Source organism: Lynx canadensis, chromosome A2 (genome assembly GCF_007474595.2).
Source record: "Lynx canadensis isolate LIC74 chromosome A2, mLynCan4.pri.v2, whole genome shotgun sequence".
Classification (NCBI taxonomy): Eukaryota; Metazoa; Chordata; class Mammalia; order Carnivora; family Felidae; genus Lynx; species Lynx canadensis.
In genome coordinates this window covers 12,045,591-12,056,011 of record NC_044304.2, presented here as the reverse complement: position 1 = coordinate 12,056,011, position 10,421 = coordinate 12,045,591, and the positions used below count along the sequence as shown (strand labels likewise).

Here is a 10,421-nt window from a genome sequence, read left to right as displayed (position 1 = left end):
GCCGATGTAATTAGGGGTCTTGAGGTGAGATCATCGTGGGTTAGGATGGGCCCTGAATCCAAGGATAAGCGTCCTCGTGCGAGAAAGTACACAGAGACACCGGCACAGAGAAGATGGCCACGTGAAGGCGGGGGGAAGAAATCCGAGCGATGCAGCTACCAGCCAAGGCTGCTGGGAGCCCCTGGAAACCTGGGACGGATTGTGCCTCTGAACATCACTAAAAGGAGCCCACCCTGTCAACACCTTAATTTCAGACTTCTGGCCCCCCGAACAGTAAGAGAATGCATTTCTGTTGTATTAAGCCACCCAGTGTGTGTCTTTTCGTTTCTTTTTTTTCTTTTTTTTTTTGCGGCAGCCCCAGGAAGCTCAGACACCATGTAAGCAGCTGTTCTCCTTCCTGGCTTCCTCTCCAGACAGGGAGCCCCCCCAAAGGCAGGGGCCTCCCTTGATTCATCTCCCAGGCCCAGCTGTGGGCCTGGTGTTGAAACCTGATGTGAGGATGCCGGCCACCCACGGAGGACCTCCCAGGGCAGCGTGAGACACTTCAGCAGAGCACCTGGTGAACAGAACCCACCCTCAGAGCCTCCGGTGAACGGAGATAATGTAGCCTTTGGTTGCCACTCTACCTGTGTGACCTTGGGCGTGTCGTGTAACCTCTCTGGGCCTCGGTTGCATTGTGCCATGGGAGATGGTGTGTGTAGACACCCAAGTGTGTCTGCTGTCTGAGTGGATGAGCCGGATCGGGGATCCCAGGCGGAGGGAGAGGACCGGCAGTGGGGGGTGCTCAGAGCACAGCGTCCCTCGTGCTGCGGTCCCATCGCCCTGCTATCCAGGCCGCGCATACCCATGTGAATGTGTCCCGGTGACATCTCGGGTGATGATGCTGTTGGAGAAGGAGACAGGTGCCCAGGGCTGCCTCTTTCCAGCTGGGTGACTTCTCCTTGGCAAGTAGGGGACGATAGGGGCATCTACAGAGGGTATGTGACTGGTAAGTGAGCTGATAATGCTAAGCAAATGACCACTCTTCTCCCTAAGTGCCACTGGTAAGTTCCAAAAGGGTAGGGACCGGCTCTGTGTCTGTACCTTGCTGTCACCCTCACGGTTGGGAGCTTTATGCCTCTTGATGGTGATGCCCTCATTCTGATGTCTTTGCCAAGGCCTCTCATCCTCTCCTAACAAGTCAACGTTAATAGTCTAAGCCGGGGGCTGGCGGAGTGGGGACAGATCATTTCCCTCCCATCCATGGATACTGTTTTGAGCACCGGGCGGGTGCAGATTCTGAGACGGTACCTGACCTCAGTGCTCGGAAACAGTGCTGTGATTGATTGGTGATGTCTGATGTCTGTCTGGGATTGATTGGTGATGTCTGTAACTGTGAGAGGCTTGTATGCATGGTGCGTGTGCTGCTTGGCTTTTACCATCTCCTGCCATCTATCTTTAAGGGCTCACGAAGCCTACAGATCAGAAGATTTTAGTCTGAGCAACGGATAAAGATTGAGCTCCCTCTCTCCGTGCTCTGCCGGACGGGGAGCGGAAGCTAAAGAACTACTCGGCCCCTTTCTGCCCGCAGGGAGCTTACAGTCTCCTTTAACTGGGTCCTGACCACTTCCAGTGTCCTCTACTTCCTTCTGCTTTTCTCCTGGAGTCTAGACTGCCTCTCCCTTTACCAGCTGTTCTGCCCCAAATAGCTATTGTGTGCACTTGGCCCAACTCCCAAGAGCAAGTACTTAGGAATTCTACAGAAAACACGTCACCTAAAATACAGCTGAGCTTTCAAGACAAGCTATGAGTGCTTTAGAGGAGTTATAGCTGCTGGACAGCAGCAACTGGACAATGACTCCCAGCTGGGCCGGCTGGAGTGTTTCTGCCCGGGTTTACGCAAGCTTTCTGCGGCATGTTGCCAAACCCAGCTCCCCATGTTGCAAAGATGTATGGCAGTGCGGCATTTCTCGGGGATGGGAAGTAACGTGTGCAAGGATGCCCCTACAAGTGGGCGTCTTGTCTCCGGTCAGCACCTTGCTGCTGCTGCTGTGCTCAGAGCCGAGGCCCAGTAAGAAAGGGCGCTTTCCGATTTGCCTCACCGTCTCCGGAACTTTCCTGGTGCTTATGGACAATTAAGTAGTGAGTATGTGGGGGAGGGTGCTGACTCTCACTTGGTTGATGACCGATGGACTTTTGTGAGAATCCCGCATCGTCTTCCTGCCAGTCAGGCCACAGTGGTCTTAGTCTTGTTGATACAGAGGACGGGAGAGGAGGAGGGAACAACGCTTATTAAGCACCTACTGTATGCCAAGCGATACACTGAAGAACTGCGTGTAGTTTTCTTTTTTCAAGTTTTTAATGTTTATTCATTTTTAGGGAGAGAGAGACACACACAGCGTGAGTGGGGGAGGGGCAGAGAGACAGGGAGACCCAGAATCGGAAGCAGGCTCCAGGCTCCGAGCTGTCAGCACAGAGCCCGACACGGGGCTCGAACCCACGGACCGCAAGATCATGACCTGAGCCGAAATCGGACGCTCAACCGACTGAGCCCCCCAGGCGCCCCTACGTGTAGTTTTCTTGTTTAATCCTCACAGAAGGTCTGTGTAGCATGGTGAGCGATGGAAGGAACAGGGGGGCTCAGCCAGAACCCTAGGTCAGATCCTGGCCCCAGCACCTGCATCTCAGTGACCTTGACTGAATGGCTTTCTCTTTTTGAACCTCAGTCCCTCATCCATCAAAGGGACATGAGAATGCCTCATCACATATTGATGAAGATAAGAGACATTGCATATAAAGGACTTTTCCTGCAAGAGGCCTTCCAGTGCTGGTAGCTGCGTTTATTTATTTGTCCAAATCAAGGGCTGGCCCACGCTGGCTTACAGCTTTAAAAAAAAAAAAAAAAGTCAAAATGTCAGGGCGCCTGGGTGACTCCAGTCGGTTCGGTGTCCGACTCTCGATTTTGGCTCGGGTCATGATCTCACAGTCATGAGATCGAGCCCCCGTCTGGCTCCACATCAGCGTGGAGTGGATCTGCTTACGATTCTCTCTGTGTCTGCCCCTGTCCCGCTCGCTCGTGTGCGCCCGCACATGCACGTGCTCACGCACGCCCCCTCCCGAAAAATAATATATATTTATCAAAACTACATTCATAGTATTATTCTTTGCATGTTGTGCGTATGCTAATTATATGCATGTATACATGTGTATATAATTTTCTTATCAAGGTGAAATTCGCGTAATATGAAATTAACCATTTTAAAGGGAACAACGCAGCGGCATTTAGGACATTCACAGTGCTGTACAACCATCGCCTCTGGTTGTGGAACGTTTCTATCACCCCAAAAAGAAACCCCATCCACATGAGCAGCCACTCCCCCCCCCGCCACCCCCCCCCCCGCCCCCCGCCCCCCGCCCCTGGCAACCACCAATCTGCTCGCTGTCTCTGTGGCTATTCTCTTCTGGACGTTTTGGATACACGGAATCACACACTATGGGACCACAGCAGCTTTGGCTGGGCTGATAGCTAAGCGTGGTTTTTACATTTATGAGTGGTCGGGGGAAAACAGAGGATATTTTACGGTATGTGAACATCCTATGAAAATTGAATTTCATAGGTGTCCGCACCTATGTTTTATTGGCACGCAGCCATGCCCGGTAGTGGATATATTAAGACTATGTCCGGGAGGAGATAGGTGGTCTGCAAGCAGAAAATACTGACTGTCTGGCCTGAAGCTTAGAGAAGCTGGTTCCACGGGGAGAAGCCAGCAGGACTGCCTTTGGACCCCAGAGTCTGAACCGGCTCCCCAGTCCATCGCCGCCTCTCAGTGTGCACTTAATAGACATTTATGGAATACTTCTTACTGGCCAGCTGTTGGCCGGAATAAGCTGGTCCCTGCCCGTGCTCGTTTCTCAGGTGTCTATACTGGGGTGAATCTGAAGACAGATCTTTGGATCTGTGATCTTTGGATCAGTGGCCTGGATGTTCAACATCAGGGATGTGTCTCAAGCACCTGGTCATAAAAGGTACAGTTTATTAGTGATGACAGACTTGAGAGCGATTTTTATTTCTTTGCTGAGATTTTCTTGTTACCTCTTTGGCCATACTATCTGGGCCAGGGGCTGCTTTTCAAGTTGTTTAGAAAGGTTAAGTTTTACTTCAGGTTTTAATTTTAAAGTTATATTGAGACTTACCTATTTTTATTCTTTTATATGAATTTTTAAATGTTTATTATTTTTGATAAAGAGACAGAGCGCGAGCAGGGGAGGGGCTGAGAGAGAGGGGGGGGGGCGGACGCAGAATTCGAAGCAGGCTCCAGGCTCCGAGCTGTCAGCACAGAGCCTGACGCGGGGCTCGAACTCACGAACTGCGAGATCATGACCTGAGCCGAAGTCGGACGCTCAACCGACGGAGCCGCCCAGACGCCCCTAGATGTACTTTTATTAATTTAAAAATGTACAATTTTTCTTCAGATTTACTTTTCATTGCCCTCAAGCCTTTTAATTTTATTTAGATTGCAATGTTTTATTTAGATGTATGTGTATCTTGTTCTTTGAAATTTTGAAATTTTATTTAGAGTCTTGGCGGGATCATCTACAAAGTGTAGAATTTGCCAGGTGGCACAAACGTCACCACGATCCAGCTTTAGAACGTTCCGGCACCCCAGGGATGTGCCTCCTGCCCCTTGGCTGTCCCTCCTCCACAGCTGCCCCCGGCCCCCGGCAACCACCGATGTGCTTTCTGGGTCTACAGCGTTGCCCTTCCTGGACCTCTCACATCAGTGCAATCATACAGTGCGGTCCTTTGCGTCTGGCTTCTTTCGCTCGGCACCGCTTGAGGGTCGTCCACGCCACCGCTGTGTCCGTTCCTTCGCATTGCCGAGCGGCATTCCATCGGACGGCTGGACCACAGCTCGATTGTCCCTTCACCTGCTGACGGGTGCAGGCTGCGACTGAAAGTGCGATAATTCTGTATTAGCCTCGTCTCCTCTGGGAGGCCGGGGACAACCCCACACTAACAGTTTAGAAAAGGCAGGAACGTCTTTCCCCGCTTTGAGGGTCCTAGCCTCCCCTGCCCTTGACGGCTGGGGTCCAGCGCCGTCGACGGCGAGGTCACCCCTTTGGGCGGCTGGTCAGACTTGATGGGCACCCGACACGCCCTGGGTCTTGCTCTGGTTTTGCATCATCTGCCCAAGGAGCTGTCTTTGAATCAACGTCTGCCCCTTCCCCAGGGAGCAGCCTCTAGCGTGTTGCTTCACCCCACTGACTCGCAGCACTGTGATCAGGGTGGAAAATAATGATCTTATTATGTAATTATATCATTACCGTCTCTCATTAATAATGACAAGAACTCAACGGGCTGGCCCCACACTCTGTACGGGCAAATCACCTAAGGACCCCACTTAACACGATTAAAGTTTGTTTATAGAGTTCTGCATCTTTGGGGACAGGCATCTGGGTATTTCTGAATGCCTGGGACAATTTCTTTGGAAAACAAAGGAGGGTAGATATCTTTCAGGTCTTTTTTTTTTTTTTTTCCACTTTCAAATTTTTTTCATTGAGGTGAAATTCATGTAAAGCCTCTGTATGCACAGTCCTGTTCCCTTCCTCCAGCCCCCATGACAGCTCTGTCTCCCACATACATTTTCTCTCCTGCTGTCCCGGGAACACTGGGCTTCTCCCATTTCCCACTGGGAGCCAAGCCATGGGACTGGCCAAGGAGTGGGGCCACTCCTGTCCCCATGTCCTTGCACCTGGGACAGGATGGCTCTCACCTGGATGGTGGAACCAGCCCCCTTCACAGATGAGGAAACTGAGGCTGAGGTTTGGGACCCCCTCCGCCAGCCCCCTCTCGGTCCTGGTTCTACAACATGTGCAGCTTTGCATGACCCTGGGTGAATGGCCAGCACATTTTCCTAGTTGAATTTGGGGCAAGGGGTAGAAAAATCTTAGAGAGACAAGCTCTGATGGAAAAACACCCATGGTATTGTGGGGTGAATGGTGCTCCCCCAAAAGCTATGCCCGCATCCTAACCCCCATATTTGTTGAATGCTACCTTATCTTAGAAATAAGGTAGAAATATCTTAGAAATAAGGCAAAGCCGATGTAATTAAGTGAAAGACGTTGAGATGAGATCCTCTCAGATTTAGGGTGGGCGCTAACCCCAGTGACAGGTGTCTTTATAAGAAAAGAGAAGGGGTTTTGGACACAGGAAGAAGGCCATGTGAAGGGAGAGGCAGAGATGGGAGAGATGTGGCCGCCAAGGAGCACCAGAGGCCGGGAGAGAGGCCGGGGACAGGTTCTCTCTCAGAGCCTTCGGAAGGAGCCCACCCCGCCCACACTTTGATTTCAGACTTCTGGCCTCTAGGACTGACACAACACATTTCTGCTTCAAGCCACCCATTTGGTGGTCTTGTGTTACAGGGGCCACAGGAAGCTCCTACACACCGGAGCCGGCTGGAGGGGAGAGCTGGGGTCTCTGCACGCCGGGCCCGGGGTTGGATGCAAACGAGGACACCCAGGGCAGGTTCCCGGGGCCCGGCAGGGGCGCGCCCACAAACAACCAGGGTGGAGAGAGAGAGAAATGCCGTGGCAGAGGCGCAATTACTGTTGTCATCGCCATTAGGATTATTATTATTAATTATTAAAGAGCTTCTGTGAAATAGGGGCTCATTATCCCCCCCCCAACTCCAGCCTGTCCCTCTCTTCCCCACCCCAGTTAATGGAGCCCCCCTTCTCGTGTCTGGAGTCGCCAGATGGAACATGGACGCCCAGTGAAATCTGAACGTCAGATAGACAAGAAATGACGTTTTCATGTAAGTATGTTCCCGGTATTACTGCTTTCCCCTCCCTCTCTTAGCTTAGAGTCATTGTTGTTTTTGCAAATAACCTTTCTACGTTGGAATGACCAGTCTAATTGCAGAGAAGCAGCAGACGTAATACTTGGGAGTTCTCGGGTCCCCTTTGCCCAAACTGAGCATCTTACAGGGATCACAGCCCATGGCACATTTGTCCACACCGAGAAATTGACGGTGGGACGGTGTTATTGACTAACTCAGACCTCATTAGGATGCGCCCGCGGATTTTCCCCCAAACTTTCTCTTTCAGTTCCGGGATCGGACCTGGCATTTAGTCCTCACGATGGCCCGGTCTCGTCTGGTCTGTGACACTTTCTTTGCTTTTCTCATGACCTTAGCAGAATTTTGGAGCACTGGCCAGGTAACTCCATCCCCACCCCCCCCCCCCCCCCCCGGACGTCCAAACGTCCCCTGGTCTGGGATTATCTGATGTTTTCTTGGGATTAGACTGGGAGTTGGGTATTTTGGAGAGAAAACTACCCAGAGGTGGGAGGGGGTGGGGTGGCACATCCCCTCATTCCAGTGGTACTTGCCCTGCACACGACCTGTCGCCGTGATGCCGACACTGTGCTTTGTGGCCGGGGGCACTGAATGAACATTTCGCAAGCGCCTTTTGGAGCCAGAGGGAGTTTCAGTTCCTTGACACCAGAATATGACGAGAGCAGTCGGTCAGGCCCCGGGATGCAAGCCCCTTCCAGGGGTTGCTTGGCCGGAAGACGGAGAAAATGGGTATAAAGAGCTTTGCCAGCTGCAGAGCCTGGAACCCTGGGGTGGTCCTCTGACCATCTTCCTACACGGTTCCCCGAGGGGGATGCTTTACAGCCTCGGTGGAGGGATGAGTGGCAGGTGCTTCCCAGAGACACGTCTGAAGCATGCTTCTCTCGAGTACAGCCTGGAGAACATGGACTGGGCCGTTTTCATGCTCGGACTTGATAGACCCGGCACAGCAACTCCGTCAGGGTGTCTGAATTACCCTGAGGAGAGTGGAGGCTCAGAGAGGCCGAGATACCTACTGAAGGTCACATAGCAGCTGGGGTCTGCTTACACCCACCAATTCCGTTCCCTAGTGCAAGAGGAAGCCTCTGTGGTTAAGCTGCTATTACCCCTAGAATATGTTCTCAGAAGGCAGGGCAGACCGGCCTGAGCACTGGGGTCCAGGGGCCCCTAAGCAGGACTTTCTAACCTCGTTTCAGGCAACATCATTCTCCGTGGAGGGGCCGTCCCGCACACTGGAGGGTGTTGAGCATTGTCCCTGGGTCTCCACCACCAGATGCCAGCTGGCTCCCCCACTCGTGACCACCGAAAACATCTTCAAGTTTTCCCCCATGGCAGGGGCGGGCGCGGGGGCGGCCCGAAGAGAGACCCTCGGTCTAACCATGGGGGGTAGAGCTGTTCCTCAGAGCTGAGATTTGCATTTCCAGCAAATTCTGGGCCCTGCTTGGTAGTCGGCCCCCTCCCCAGCTCTGGGAAGGAAATCTCTTCTCACCGTCACTGTCACCAGCAGGCATGAAAGACATTGGACGTTTGCAACTTAATAAGAAAAATGCGAGCTCCGCTGGCCCAGGGGAGCCTTGAACTCAGCGATCTGTGCTGTTTACCTCAAACAATGACTTATGAACCACAGAGGGTTCGTCCCATGCCGGTGTGTGCAGGGCAAGAAAAACCAGAGGGGCGGTCAGCTCTCCCAGCCTGACTCATGAGCCGCTGTGCCGGGAACATGGCCAAGGCCTGACTCATGGCCTGCAATGTCACACCTGCGCCTGTGGCCTCGGGGGACAGTGCCCCTCTGAGAAAATAGTGGCTAAACCCATGGCAATCAGGTCTGACCCTTGGAAGCCGTGCGGGACCCCTGATGGCCTTGAACACGCAGGAGGCCTGGGCCGTTTGTTAGGAGGGAGGCTGAATTAGCCGTGGAGGGTGGTGCTGGGCAGAGACCCCTGCAGAAAGGGGGAGGGGAGGGGAGTTTCAGATATGCACCTTCTGGCTCTGTGTATTTCTTTTTAACTTTTTATTTATTTATTAAAAAAATTTTTTTTAACGTTTATTTATTTTTGAGACAGACAGAGCATGAATGGGGGAGGGACAGAGAGAGAGGGAGACACAGAATGGGAAGCAGGCTCCAGGCTCTGAGCCATCAGCCCAGAGCCCGACGCGGGGCTCGAACTCACGGACCGCGAGATCGTGACCTGAGCTGAAGTCGGACGCTTAACCGACTGAGCCACCCAGGCGCCCCTCTTTTTAACTTTTTAAAAAATCGCGGTGACAGTCATATACTGTAAAATCCACCTGTCTTAGTCCGTTTGGGGTGCTGTGGCAAATTACCACGGACTGGGTGGCTTAAACAGAAATTCGTTTCTCCAAGTTCTGGAGGCAAGAAGTCCAAGATCTAGATGCTGGCAAATGTCCTTACTTGGCAGGAGCTCTGTGGGTTCTTTTTCTTCTTCTTCTTCTTTTTTTTTTTTTTTAGTGTTTTTTATTTATTTTTGAGAGACAGACAGACCGTGAGCTGGGGAGGGGCAGAGAGAGAAGAGACACGGAATCCGAAGCAGGCTCCAGGCTCCGAGCTGTCAGCACAGAGCCCGACGCGGGGCTCGAACCCACGAACCGTGAGATCATGACCCGAGCCGAAGTCGGATGCCCAACCGACAGAAACACCCAGGCCCCCCTCTGTGCGGTCTTTTATAAGGGCACTGATCCCATTCGTGGGGGTTCCACCCTCCTTACCTGATCACCTCCCAGAGGCCCCCCCCTCCTTACACCGTCACCCTGGGGGTTAGGTTTCCACATATGAATCTGGAGGGGACACGAACATCCGGTCTATTACATAACCATTCTCCAAAGTGTACGATTCAGGGGCGGGAAGCGAACCCGCGGTGTAATTCGACCACCACCTCCACCCATTCCAGACACCCCATCACCCCCAAAAGAAAACCCCGTTCCCATGGACACTCACTCCCCAGCCCCCTCCCCTGGCCCCTAACACCCACTGCTCTGCTTTCTGTCTCTATGGCTTTGCATGTTCTGGACGCTCTGTTTCTTGGCTGTCGTGAAAGGTGCTGCTGTGAGCATGCGTGGAGTGGGATTGTTGGCGCACCTGTTTTCGATGATCTTGGATCTGTACTCGGGAGTGGAATTGCCGGGTCCTGTGGTGATTCCGTGTTTAAGCTCTTGAGGGGCCACCCAGCCACGGCATCATCTTACATTCCCACCAGAAATGCACGTTCCGGTACTCCGTACCAGCACTTGTTCCTTTCTGGGGTTTTTTGTGTGTTGTGTTGTTTTTGGCCAACCTCGTGGGTTTGATCTGCATCCATTTTCAGCATCTGCTGTGTGCAGGTTCTCCGTGGGGGGCCGTCCTGGGCACGGTCCGGGGCACTGGAGGTTGCGGGGAGGGGGGGTGCCCTCTGGCCTGGAATAATTTGAAGCCTGGGGTGACGACTCTTGATTTAGGACAATGGAACCATAGCCAGATGAGACAACCAGGAGGACTTCCTGGAGGGGCCGACGGGTGGGAATACGCTCGTCCGTCTGCATTTTGTCTGTGGCTGCTTTGCACCACGAGGGCAGAATGAAGTCATTTTGAGA

At 52.7% G+C, this 10,421-nt stretch overlaps 1 long non-coding RNA gene across 1 annotated transcript; it reads left to right on the top strand.

The window, feature by feature from the left end:
* Window positions 1-1,536: 1,536 nt before the first annotated feature.
* On the top strand, window positions 1,537-8,880 carry LOC115505744. The gene is made up of 3 exons (XR_003966116.1): window positions 1,537-2,121; window positions 6,698-6,794; window positions 8,030-8,880. It is a non-coding gene; the product is annotated as an uncharacterized LOC115505744 (long non-coding RNA).
* The last annotated feature ends 1,541 nt before the right edge of the window (window positions 8,881-10,421 follow it).